Raw genomic sequence first — 12960 nt, 5'->3', positions numbered from 1 at the left:
CTCAATGAATATTTGCTGAGTAAATAAATGAATGAAGAATCTACTGCCCTTACTCTTACTTTTTACTCTTCATGTAGTCTTCTAATTAGTTCATCATTTTTTCAGTATCTCCCAAGCTTATTCCACATGAGGAGGAATGATGACATAAATAGGAAATCTGAACATTTCGCATACTGAAAAGAAAACTCCTTAAATAGATTCTTAAATTGAAATATTTCATATAAATTGAAATAGCACTAATTCTTACCTACAATATGAAAATCTCTGGAATGACTAAGAAAATTTAAGTTCCTAATACTACACCTGATACGTCTTTGATAGCTATTTATCATGATAGGCTCTGCCTATGAAGAACATATGTATTCTTTTTGTGTTCATTCATTTATTCATTGATTTTTGAAAAATACTTATTGCATCTTTACCCTGTTGCATGCACTTTACTAGGCATTCAAGGGATTCCATGGGAGGATAATGCCTCTGCCTGTGCTGGGGTCTAGCCATACTATAGAAATCACAACCAGCGCTTTACATTCAATAAAGTGGCAATCATACAAAGTTTAATGGAAACATGAGGTAGGATGTTCTAGAGACTTCCTGGTTTGTTATATTTTACATGAAAGTAGTAACAGAGACTGAAAAAGGATAGTCCAGGCAAAAGGAACAGTGTACTATCTAATTGGCATATTATAGAAAAAAACTGTGGCAATACTTAAAGATATACTGAAAAGGTCAGCAGCGAGGATAAGAGAAGAGGGTAAGAAATTAAAGACAGAGAAAAGGATAAAGAAGCCATTTGAATAATCTGAGTGAACTCCCTGATCTAAGGCAGTGACACTTTGAATAAAGAGGGACTTCCAAATTTCAGACTTTGACATTTGGGGACAGATAACACCATTCACCTGGATGTGCTGAGGGAAAAATGGAAGAGAGATTGGGACATCCACACGGGATGTCTAGTAGGATGGGCAGATCTGGAGAAAGGTTGAAATTTAACCCATAGAGCATAGCTGTATCAATGATAGTTTAAGATATGAATGTAGCTACGAAAAGCCAGCAAGAGTAAAGAGAGACTAACAGCAGAGGCAGAACCCAAGAAAAGAAAGTATACAGATAGAAGAGGAAGAGTATATATAAGAAACTGAGTGGTCATAGACAGAGATACACATATGGAAGTAACGGGATGCAGTGTCATGAAAGCCAAGAGAGGAGAGTATTTTGAGGAGAGGCAGCTCAATAATGCCAGATGACACAACTGTAAGTTAAAAAGCATAACATTTAAATACATTTTGATATAGTGATGCAAGATGAAGGAAAAGAATCCAGCAATTCTTCTGCCATCATGAACAATGGTCAGGATTTTGCCAGGAGAGTGTGCAGACTTTTGAACAACGTAATTCAAGAGAAAGCTCTTTGGGGAAGGTTTTAACGATAGTCAAAATAATTGAAAATTTGACACAGCTACAGAAGATTAGAGAAATTAGAGATCTTCAGTCTATAGAAAAGATGATTTAATATAGTTCTCCAAGCCATCCTTACTTATATGAAGGACGCTTACATGGAATGTCTCCTCTGGAACACACCACTGGGAGGTAAGACCAGAATAATATTTCACTGGGAAATGCTGTATTCTAATTTGGAAGAATAGAACAAGTCTGTGACTAATGAACAGAAACACATATTTGAATTTATTTGAAATGGGAAGGGGTAGGGAGAAGTTATAAAGATACACATTATGGTACTGAAGGGAATGGCAATGTCTAATTGAGGAAAATAATGCCTTACTGAAGTATTCTGGAGGTTTCATAGTCAGAAAAATAAATATGCATGATTTTGTTTGCAGACTACCTGACTATATCTTTTTATGGAGACTAAACAGGTCTTGCTTCTAGTTAAAAGAGAGTAATACTATTTTACTGTTATATTTCCTCTAAATTTCAATTGTTGATGCAGTTTTGCGCTTCTAGAATGAGATGGTAAGCACAGTAAAACCTTGCTTTTCATCTTCCATTGCTTCTGAACCTGGAAGTAAGCATTAGAATAATTATTTAATATTTATTAGGTACTTTGACTTATATACTCTGGGAACATATGAAGATTGAAACTATAGCTGAGTAACAAAAGGAAGTATAAGCCTGCTGAATTACTTTTTTAATCCAGGAAAATAACATAAATCTAAATTATCCTGATAATTCCGAGCTTTATTATGCAATTTTTTGGGGGAGCCCATTAGTATGAAAATGGCAAAAAATAGTCTGCTTGGCTGTGTATAAAAACTATCTAGACCTTAAGTGGTAGAATAGAATATTTTAGGAATATGATTGATCTTTCATGACTAATGGTTTGTGATTTATTATTTTACCTCCCTTCCATAAAAATGGAATTTAGGAAAGTGACAGATAGTTAAAAGGAATTGAGGGTCTTTTTCCTGGCCAGATTTATGATGGACTTTACTATGCTTCCAAGGAGGAAAAGGATATCTTCAAGGATGGTCATCTTAGGCATAAATTTAGCCATTATTGATTATATTGTCCTCTAGTCGAAGTAACTAATCTTTCAGCTTATGGCAAATGGAAGTCAAATGTTCTGATTATTTCACTTTGAATTTTAAAAGGCACAGAGTCAAATTTAAACTTAGCCAGCTAAAATAAAATAATGGAAAAAGGTGTTGCCAGCTAATGAAACAAAAATAGAAATGTTTTCATTACTTCAAAAATAATGAAAATATATTTTAGTAAAGAAGAAATCAACACTCCATTTCCCAGCATTATTTTGGAAATAGATCACAGAATGATAATGTAAGACCAGATGGGAAACACAACAAGCAAAAATTAAACTTTCAAAATAATTCAGTATAAGGTACATGGGCACCTCGGAAATAACTCTGTGCTTTATAAATATTTATTAATTACACAAAAATTTACCACTTTTCATTAGTGTTAGGTGGAAAAAAATTAAACCTAAAACCATATATATACTTTTTTAAAAAAATATTTTGGTCTTAAAGAAGTGAAACAGAAAATAGAAACCATTGAGTGGTTTTGTAGATCTTGTAAAGATAAATAAATCACAAAAAACTTTCTGAATGTTATAACACATAGTATGTAACTGAATATAAATCAACTGTAGCATATTATCAACTTTTCCACAAATAGCTTTTTATTATGACTATAAGAAAAATTACTGCTAGTATTTTCCTCACTGGGCCTTGTGCTTTGTATTTAAAAAGAATTCAAAAGAACAATTACAAAGAAAAACTTTGCCTTACTTGATGTGACGTGTAACACTAGTTGCAGTTTAGCATATCGCTTTAGAAAATAATAGAGTCAATCATTTCTTTTCGGGTCATATGATAAAAACTGCACACCACCTAAAATAGGGCTAATATATCATATACTCAATGTAACATTTGGTTAAATAGACCATTTACTCAAATCTCAGCACCCAATTTAAAAAATCAGAATCTATAATTTCTTAATTAAATACTACTAAACAAAGTTATTTGTGAATTTTTCACAGCTGTGAAATATCAAATATGATCACAGCTCCACAGTTAAAAATAAACAGAATTTATGAAATTATATTGATAATTGAGACCAACATACCAATATATTTTTCTTATGACTTCTTTTGCAAAAACAAAACAACATATGTAAGGAGGAATTACGAAATTGAGGCAGTTGACAATTAAAATAGGCCTTTGTGTTTTCAAATAATATGATTAACCTTAGAGAAATCTACGCTAAAAATGAAGACTACCAGTCATAAGATTTTGACCTATTACCATATGTTCCTGTGAATACAGTTTATGCTATTTATAAAAAAGGAAATCACTGAGCTCTTCAGTATATTTATATAGAGCTTTACCCTAAATTCACTCATGAAAAAAAAAACTTACTATTAGTCTAGAACTCTGCAAGGTGCTTAGAATAAAGAAATGCATAAAAAGTAGGTCCTCAACTTGAGTAATTGAGGATCCCATGCAGGAGATAGACGTTATAATCTCAGACTTTGTATGTCTGAATCCATCATCTACCATACCCCATCTTTCTCACTCCTATCAGGCTTCAGTAACCTACTTTTATTCCTCAGATACAAATACACAAAAGGCTTTCCCACTGGAGTTTCCCTGTGCCTGGGATGCCTGACATGACCAACTATTTCTCAACCTTAAGGTCTGCGGCATTCACGAATAGTTGCCTACTCAGCATGCCCATTTCCTATCTTTTTGCTCAATATTTTGTATAGAGGAAGAGATCATGTTTATTTCAAGCTAAGTATAACAGTAACAGTCTACAGTTTCTTAAACTCCTTTACTATTAGTGCATACATATTTCCCAGTTGTTGGCAATACAATATAAGCAAAAATTTGTTGTACACTTTTCTGGGAAACACATTGCTTCCCCCAAAATAAACAACAGATGTAACTACTCCTTACCTCTTTCTGCTTTGTACAGAGGTAGGATGAATGGAGAGGTATCAGGTGACCATGAGGCAATAAGCTTAAAGGAGAAAGCTAAGAAGCTAAGGATACCTAAGTCATGGTAGCAACAGCCTACTTCTAGAATTCTTGAATAAGAAAAAAAACTATATTTAAACGCCATTACTGACTGGTACAAAGGCCCAGCTAAAGTTCTATGCTCAAACATAAGACTTATTCTTTAAAATTCCTTCTGCAACCAGTTATGTTAGAGTGCCTAAACCTTTTTTGTTTATTTCCAAGCATGTATATTAACATGTGATTTTCTTATTTATTTATTTGTTCACTTGTTTATTGTCTGGCTCCAATTCTGGGTGGAATGCCATCTCCACGAGGACAGAGAGTTTGTCCTTTTGTATACCTTGCACCTTTTGTACACTTAAACCTACCAGGGAGAACACAGAGCAAGTGATAACTGCCTCAATACAGGCGATAGAGGAGAAATTTTCAAAGTGTGTATGGAGGAAAAGTATTCCAGGCAAGAAAAATGAATATGGGATAAGACAAGGAGACATGAAGAGATGGCAAACAATCCTCCCTGAGTAGAGCACAGTATCCGGTGGGAAGTAGTATAAGATGAGGCTGAAAGGAGTGTTTTCACATTGGAAGGAGTTTATACTTCACCTTCTGTACCATGCGGAACCTCTGATTAAACTAATAAAGCAAATAATGTGATGGTTATGTACTTCTGAAAGATAAGTTTCAGGCCTGGTATAATAGAAGGCAAAGAGATGAGTTTGGTAACCAGTAAAAAAAAAAAATTATTGCAGTGAGTTATGCAAAAAAGTGAAGGAAACTTCAATCAGGTTAAATTGATTGGGATGGAAGAGGATAGACATATTAAAGAGATTTGGGTCTAGAATCTGTTTTAGTCATAAATTATAAGAAAAAGTTAATTTTATACAGGTATTTCAAAACAAGGAAAACTTTTGGTATAACAGTAAAATTGATTTTATTCATCTTGATTAAAGGGCCTACAAAAGAGTAAGGTACCACAGGTAATAATGATTACCAGGCAATAGTTAATCCTGGATTAGGAACTAAGATAAAGTGTCAGAAGAAGATACAAAAATTGAAGATACAAAAATATAGTTATTAGTTAAAAATTTATTAGTTATTAGTTAAAAAATCTATCCACCTTCATATAACTTCATAGTTATATGAAGGTGGATAGATACCTTTCAGACAGAGAATGCAGAGGAAGAAAAAAAGAAGATCTAGGAGGGAACTTAGGGAAAACCCAATACTGAATAAAACAGGATTAAAAAAACATGAGATGTAGAAGTTATAAAGACCTAAGAAAATCAGAAAAGAAAAATTCTTCAGAATACAATTAAAAGAACGTGTAAGCATCTGGTGAGAAAATATTTTAAATGCCACCAAAATATCAAGTTAGAAAACAAAATCAAAGTGCATGCTGGATTTAGTAATGAAGATGTATGTATTCTTAGAGCAACAGAAAAATTTCTGTTAAGTATAAATGTTTTTCTACTGATCTGAGTACCCATAAACAATTTACTGCTTTTTAGAAGAACAGCAGGAGAAGAGGAAGGGTCCACACATTAGTTGGACATCTATCCACTCTGGTAAATGTGAGAGTAGAGCCAAATGCAATTTAATTTAGGAGATCAGAAAATGTACTGTTTCTGGCACTCACAGCTTCCGGAGTATATTATATCAACGCCTACAACACAAACTTAAATCAACAGCAGAACTGAATAGGACTACCTAGTGCAAAATAAATAGAAGACAACTTGTCAGTCATATAGCTCCATCAGGAACAATCCCCCTATTCTTTACATTTTCAGTCATTTAAAAAATCAAAAATGACAACTAATGGTGAATGTTACTGAGCTGGGAGCAGTGGCATGCATCATTATTTTAATATGAGCGAAAACATCCCTCTATTTAATGAGGGGTATTTCTAATTTAGAGTAACATGATAACAGCTGTTTTTGTACCTCCATATTCTACGCTCTTTTGTGCACAAATGATTTGACTCTGTCATGGGCATTTCTGACTTCTCTTGACTACTACCTATTTGGGCATCAGATGCAGTTCATCTCCACAACAAAATTCTCCAACATTCTGAGAAGAGCCTTCTTATTGTGTGTATCTATTGAATAATTGTGTTCTTTCCAGTTTCTTTAACTTTTGGCTATAATTTAAACTGCATATAGAAAATTGCACCTGTCATAATCATAGAGTTGCTGACAAATAAAGCACACCTGAATAACCAGCACCCAGATCAAGAAATGGAATTACCCCTAGCACTCCAGAATCCCTCCTGGTCCCCTTTCAGGTATTACAGAACAAAAGATAACCATGAACCTGAACTCTAACACAATATATTACTTGGCCTCTTTCGTTACTCTATAAATTGATGACCAATGTACTTGGCACTTTTTCATATGTTTACTGATTGGTTATTTGGATTTCTTCTTCTATTAAGTGTCTGCTGAAACCTTTTGCCCATATTTCCAGTGGATTTATGTCTTTTTACTATTAGTTTGTAAGAGTTCTTTATTTATTTTGGATAAAAATCCTTTATTTGGATCCATGTACTGTGAAATCATCTTCCTTCTGTAGGTTGCTTTTTCACCCCATGCTTAGTGTCTTGTGAAGGCAGAAGTTATTATTATTATTATTTTTTTTTTTTTTTTTTTGCGGTACGTGGGCCTCTCACTGTTGTGGCCTCTCCCGTTGCGGAGCACAGGCTCCGGACGCACAGGCTCAGCGGCCATGGCTCACGGGCCCAGCCGCTCCGCGGCATGTGGGATCTTCCCGGACCGGGGCACGAAACCGCGTCCCCTGCATCGGCAGGCGGACTCTCAACCACTGCGCCACGAGGGAAGCCCAGAAGTTATTATTTTTAATGCAGCACAAATTATTATTTTCACTTATCATTAGCTATGTCTAAGAAATCCTATCTACTCCAAAGTCACAAAGATACTGCATGATATTTTCTTCTAAATTATGCAATCTACAATTGAGTTTTGTGTGTGATGTGAGGCAGGAGTGTATCCAGTTGACTCTACTTGTTTCAGTTTTTCCTTATGCAACATAAATGGATAGATTTTTAAAGCTGTGTATTATACAACTCATTACTTTAAAGTACCAATCTTAAATCCTTGGAACTTTCTTACAATTTTAACAAGCAAAATAATGTTGCTATAAAAGAAGATCCCTGCCATACTGAAACCTACTACAGAGAGTTAATTACAATAGAACACAGAAGATCACAAATTAAATCTGCACCCTCATTGTAAAGATCTAGGAAAGGGATACTTACACAGAAAACACTGAGCTCTGAAGGAAAGGAGTGAACAGAGACACACAGACTGGAAGGCAGAGTAGAGAGATTTATGAAAGAGATGTATTTAGTGGAGGTTTTCAAAAGAAATCAGTCACACTATGTAATATTAAACATTCTGCTCTGTTTCCCCACCTAAAAATCTTTAGTAAATTTCTAACAATGTCCACTAAATAAAGAATATTAATTTGAAAATACATCAAGTTATTAATCAATGTGGCAGCTCTGTTTCTCTTTCAAATCCTTGTACATATTAGAAGTGATGTCACTTAAGGTGGCCTTGTAATATATATCTCATCATGTTGTTTGCCAAGGATGTGTAGTCTGGTACAATGTCTGAAAACTTAAAGAAATTTGGTGAATATGAAATGACAAATATAATATGAGGAGCAGATTTGCATAAGAGAATTTTGGCAGGCTCTCTTGTTGAACACATAATTTGGACTACAACTCATTAGATGCCCCAGGATATTTTTATAGTAAATAATAAAAGATATCAAGTTGTACTGTTTCATGTGTATGAGTGAAATAATGTTGATGGTTTAAATTATTTGTAATACACAAACACATGAAAGAGAACTACATTCTCAAAAAAAAAAAAGTCTCTGAACAACCACAGTTAACTATTAAAGGAATCAAATTTATCATTATTAGAGGTTTCTTTTAGATTTTAAGTATGTAGATCAATTACCACTGATGCTTAACTTGCTTTGATGGGAAAATGAGGTCAGCATTCATTACCTATATAATTTAATAATAAACTTCATTATGCTACTCATATTTTGCTCCATTTTAGACTTGATTTCAAACTCAAAGGATGGTTTGTCTACTATGGAGCTCACAGCAAAACTCAAACCAGAGAATATGCTCAAGAAACATATATTCCCAGCTTTTAGGAAATAATAGGTAATAAGCACACTATCCCTCTCTATACAGAGGAGAGGTTCTTTTTTAGTGGCCTTATGCTAACAGGTATCTTGTAAACACAAAAAGATGTGTTTGCTTGTTGATACAGAAGTCAATAGTTTACAGAGGTTTTTGCTTACTAAAGTTTTTCCTATCCAAAGTAACAGTGGCTTCCTCATCATGGCCATTTCCTGACTACGGCAGTGTTGTGTTGATACACCTACTGAACATAGACAAGACAATAGTTCCCTAAGAAAGTTGGTCCTGCCGCATAGCTTTGAAAAGGGTTCCGAGATCTCTCTTTTCTTAACCCTGTCCAGGATTGTGTGAGAGATTTAATAATCTGTAATAAATTCCTTTCTGCTTAACATAGCTGGAGGGAATTTTTTTCTTTGTAATTTGACCAATAGTATGTGTTGTAAGAAAGAAATATAATGGAGATTGTTTAATACAGTAATTGGGAGATAATCAGTGTTCAACAAATGTTAGTGAGTATCACAGTTATTGAGAATTCCTCAAACATGTTATGAGGTATGAGAACTAAATTACTGCCTGTCATATCAGTAAACAAAGGATGTCAGAGCCATCAGCCATCACATTGCAGATGCCCTGACAGTGAGCCCTGAGGGAACTCAGGAAGGAAACAAGGAATGCCCACCGTCTACCAGTCATCAGACTACAGTCACCCCTGGTGGTGCAGCCTGAGGAAACTCAGGATGAGAAAACACAGGATACTGGCCCCAGAGAGCTGAGGTGCACATCAAAAGAATGATTTCAGTGAGCCCAGACTCTTGCATCTTCCCATACCTAGAAAAGTGCTAACTTCCTTAACTTGAGGTATCTGGTTTTCTTTTATTAATAGTAATCTTTTAATGTTCTGACTACCTGATTCTGTTGCAAATACTCCTCTATATCCTGGCCTCCTCCTTTCCTGTTTGTAGCAGTCTCTCAGAGTTAAGATACTGTCTCCAAGGCTTGAAGTCCTAAGAATGTCTGTCGACTAAAACACAACTCTCAACTTCTAGGCTGTGCTTTTTTTTTTTTTTTTTTTCAGTCAACGGGTATAAACTAAGCAATTATATGAAGAACCTAGGGGCAGGACAGGAATAAAGATGCAGACCTAGAGAACGGACTTGAGGACATGGGGAGAGGGAAGGATAAGCTGGGACGAAGTGAGAGAGTGGCATGGACGTACATACACTACCAAATGTAAAACGGATAGCTACTGGGAAGCAGCCACATAGCACAGGGAGATCAGCTCAGTGCTTTGTGACCACCTAGAGGGGTGGGAGGGAGACGCAAGAGGGGAGAGATATGGGGATATATGTATATGTATAGCTGATTCACTTTGTTATAAAGCAGAAACTAACACACCATTGTAAAGCAATTATACTCCAATAAAGATGTTAAAAAAAAAGAAAGGCAACTATAGATGAAACACTTCTGAGCAAAGTTAAACGGCAAGTAAATTCCTAGGAATTTTAGATTACCTCTGCCTATCTTTCACAATTTCTCCTTATGATATATTGCAATTTACTTTAATCTGGGGATGGGGACCTCATCCTTACCTTCCTAGCTGAAGATTCTGACGCCCTTCTGCCTCAGTTACAGTTCAGGGACTGTATCAAACTCCTCTGTGCGGTATCGCTTCCCGTGTAGAACAACACGGTGGCTGCGCATGCGCGGCCTTGGGGGGGGCGGAGCTCTGCTGCGGGCGGGCGCTTAGAAGCTGCTGCGACCAGGAAGTCCCGAGAGCCTGCAGGCGCAACTTGAAAGGGGCGAACCTGGCTTGGAGCTTGACCTCAGCCTCTCTCACAATCGGAGCTCGGTCTTCGGGGTGCTCTGGTGGAAAGCACTGCTAGCTCAAGAGGGCCGGAAGCCCGTGCCTGCACCGGCAACACCACGTCCACAAGCTGGTAGAGGACACGAAACACCAGCCCAGAGATAACTTGCAGCTCATCCTCACGCAGCCAGTGGAGGAGGTGACCTGGTCTCAGTGAAAAGAATCTGTGGGCGGTAATTGACTACTTCCTCAAGGACTGGCTGTATATGCATCTCCTGAAAACGAGAAGCCGTTTCAAGAGGAGAACTTGCTGAGACAAGAAGGAAGACCAGAGAAGATCCAGACCAAGGCAGGTGAGGCGACAGTGAGATTTCTGAAACGATGTCACCTGGACGAGGGAAGGAAGAACAGTGTCAAAATGGGAGCTAGGGTTTCTCAGGTGGCGCAGTGGTTGGGAGTCCGCCTGCCGATGCGGGCGACACGGGTTCATGCCCCGGTCCGGGAGGATTCCCACATGCTGCGGAGCGGCTGGGCCCGTGAGCCATGGCCGCTGAGCCTGCGCGTCCGGAGCCTGTGCTCCGCGACCCTGAAATAGTTGCTGGCCACTTCCTCAGAAATCTTGGTGTTGTGGTCACCCCACATGCGTTAAAGTTACCAGGAAAGCCCATCGCACAGAGGGGCGAATACTGGTGTGAGGTGACGGTTGTGGACAAAAAGTTAATCAGTTGATCTAAGAAAGAATTGGAAAATTTCATTCAAGCCAAATTTGAGGATTATAACCTGGGAAGAGCATCTCAGAAAGTTATGAGAACTAACTATTCTGCCGGTTAGAAATCAAGGCACAGTTACATAAGTTTTTTGAGACAGAGGACTGAACATCAAATGATGTATTGACAATTTACATAATCCAGATCTAAGTGGCATCTTGGTGGGTCATGTGACCCTTTATAAGATCAAGAAGGAATGTTATCTTTTAAGGAGTTGTCTTGTTGGTGCTAGAAGAATGTTGCTCTCTTTGGTTGAGCAGGTATTCCTGACCATGGGGGAGGTTTGGTCAATTCATAATACAGATACACGATGCACAGTGGAGGGTGAAGGGAGGTCAAAGGGCAGAGAAGAAATTTTATATTTATAACTTTCTTGTCACCATAAAATATGAATTTTATTTCACACTGTAAATGGGCTTGGCACTGTGAGGGTACCTGTGTCTGTGGTGAACTTTGAGAGGCCCAAGACCAAAATATATAAGTACTGGTTAGCCCCGTAAGCTGCCTAGGGAATGGCCCCCACCAACTCACAGACTATCTGAACCTATTCTCCCTTCAAAATAGCAAAGCAGAATTCGAGGAGCAGTGGAGCAAGGGTGGTCCAGCACCATAGTATCACTCCCAGCTCTGACCCAGTACGGAATTTTAGAGACCATTGGAAGACAGCAGAGTAGACTGTATATACATATTGAATTGTCCATATTTGCCATCTTCATCTTCAACAGTTATCACATCTGGCCTTGTTGGGGCAGTCCTGCTCCAGAAATACCCGGCTGTAATTTTGATAAATTGAGTATTAATAGACCAAAAGAGTCTACATCCTATTTAGCCTCTTCCTCCATTAGAATTCATTGGAGTAAATGGTAGAGCTAGCTCATTCTCATCATCCAAACTGAATGTTTGTACCTCAAGAAAAAAGGAAGAGGTGCGGGGCTTCCCTAATGGCACAGTGGTTGAGAGTCCGCCTACCGATGCAGGGGACATGGGTTCGTGCCCCGGTCCGGGAAGATCCCACATGCCGTGGAGAGGCTGGGCCCGTGAGCCATGGCCGCTGAGCCTGCGCGTCCGGAGCCTGTGCTCTGCAGCGGGATAGGCCACAACAGTGAGAGGCCCACGTACCGCAAAAAAAAAAAAAAAAAAAAAAAATGAAGAGGTGTGTTCTTTAAAAAAAAAAAAAAAGTTTATTTATGATCACTGGCTTTTAAACAGCGTATTGAACATATGATATACTTGATAATTGAATGAAGGATAAAACTTCTCTTTGGATGTACTCCAAGCTTACTTATCTAAGTATTGATTTCAAAGCAAAGGATGTTATTCTGCTCCATCTGATATAAAGAGAGTAAAATCTTCAGACCAGATGAAGACAATTCAGTCTTAGTCGGTTTACATCATAGTATTTTTCAAAATTATGGAAAACTTGTGTGCAATAGAAACATAGAATATGAGGTTCTGAGCCGTCAGAACTGTCTTACTCACCATTGAGTCCAATGATCTTAGCTTAGGGCCTGGTATGGTGACTTGCTTAAAAATCACCATCCTTGTCATCAACATCCTAGAAACAATAAAAACTCTACCAGTTATTGTCACTTTATAGTTTGTGTATTTAACAAGGCTTGGAGAAAGGTATAAAAAACCCAAATTTACCCATGGGGCCTCTGAGGCTGAGAGATTATCCAAGGTTACAAAGTTAGAAAGTGACAAAGTCAAAGCC

At 37.4% G+C, this 12960-nt stretch overlaps 1 pseudogene; it reads left to right on the top strand.

Annotated features, from left to right (window-relative positions):
* Positions 1–1297: 1297 nt before the first annotated feature.
* LOC132519145 (large ribosomal subunit protein bL9m-like) lies at positions 1298–11703 on the top strand (annotated as a pseudogene).
* The last annotated feature ends 1257 nt before the right edge of the window (positions 11704–12960 follow it).

The sequence above is a fragment of the Lagenorhynchus albirostris genome, chromosome 4 (assembly GCF_949774975.1).
Source record: "Lagenorhynchus albirostris chromosome 4, mLagAlb1.1, whole genome shotgun sequence".
Classification (NCBI taxonomy): Eukaryota; Metazoa; Chordata; class Mammalia; order Artiodactyla; family Delphinidae; genus Lagenorhynchus; species Lagenorhynchus albirostris.
This window is presented reverse-complemented; position numbering and strand designations above follow the sequence as displayed.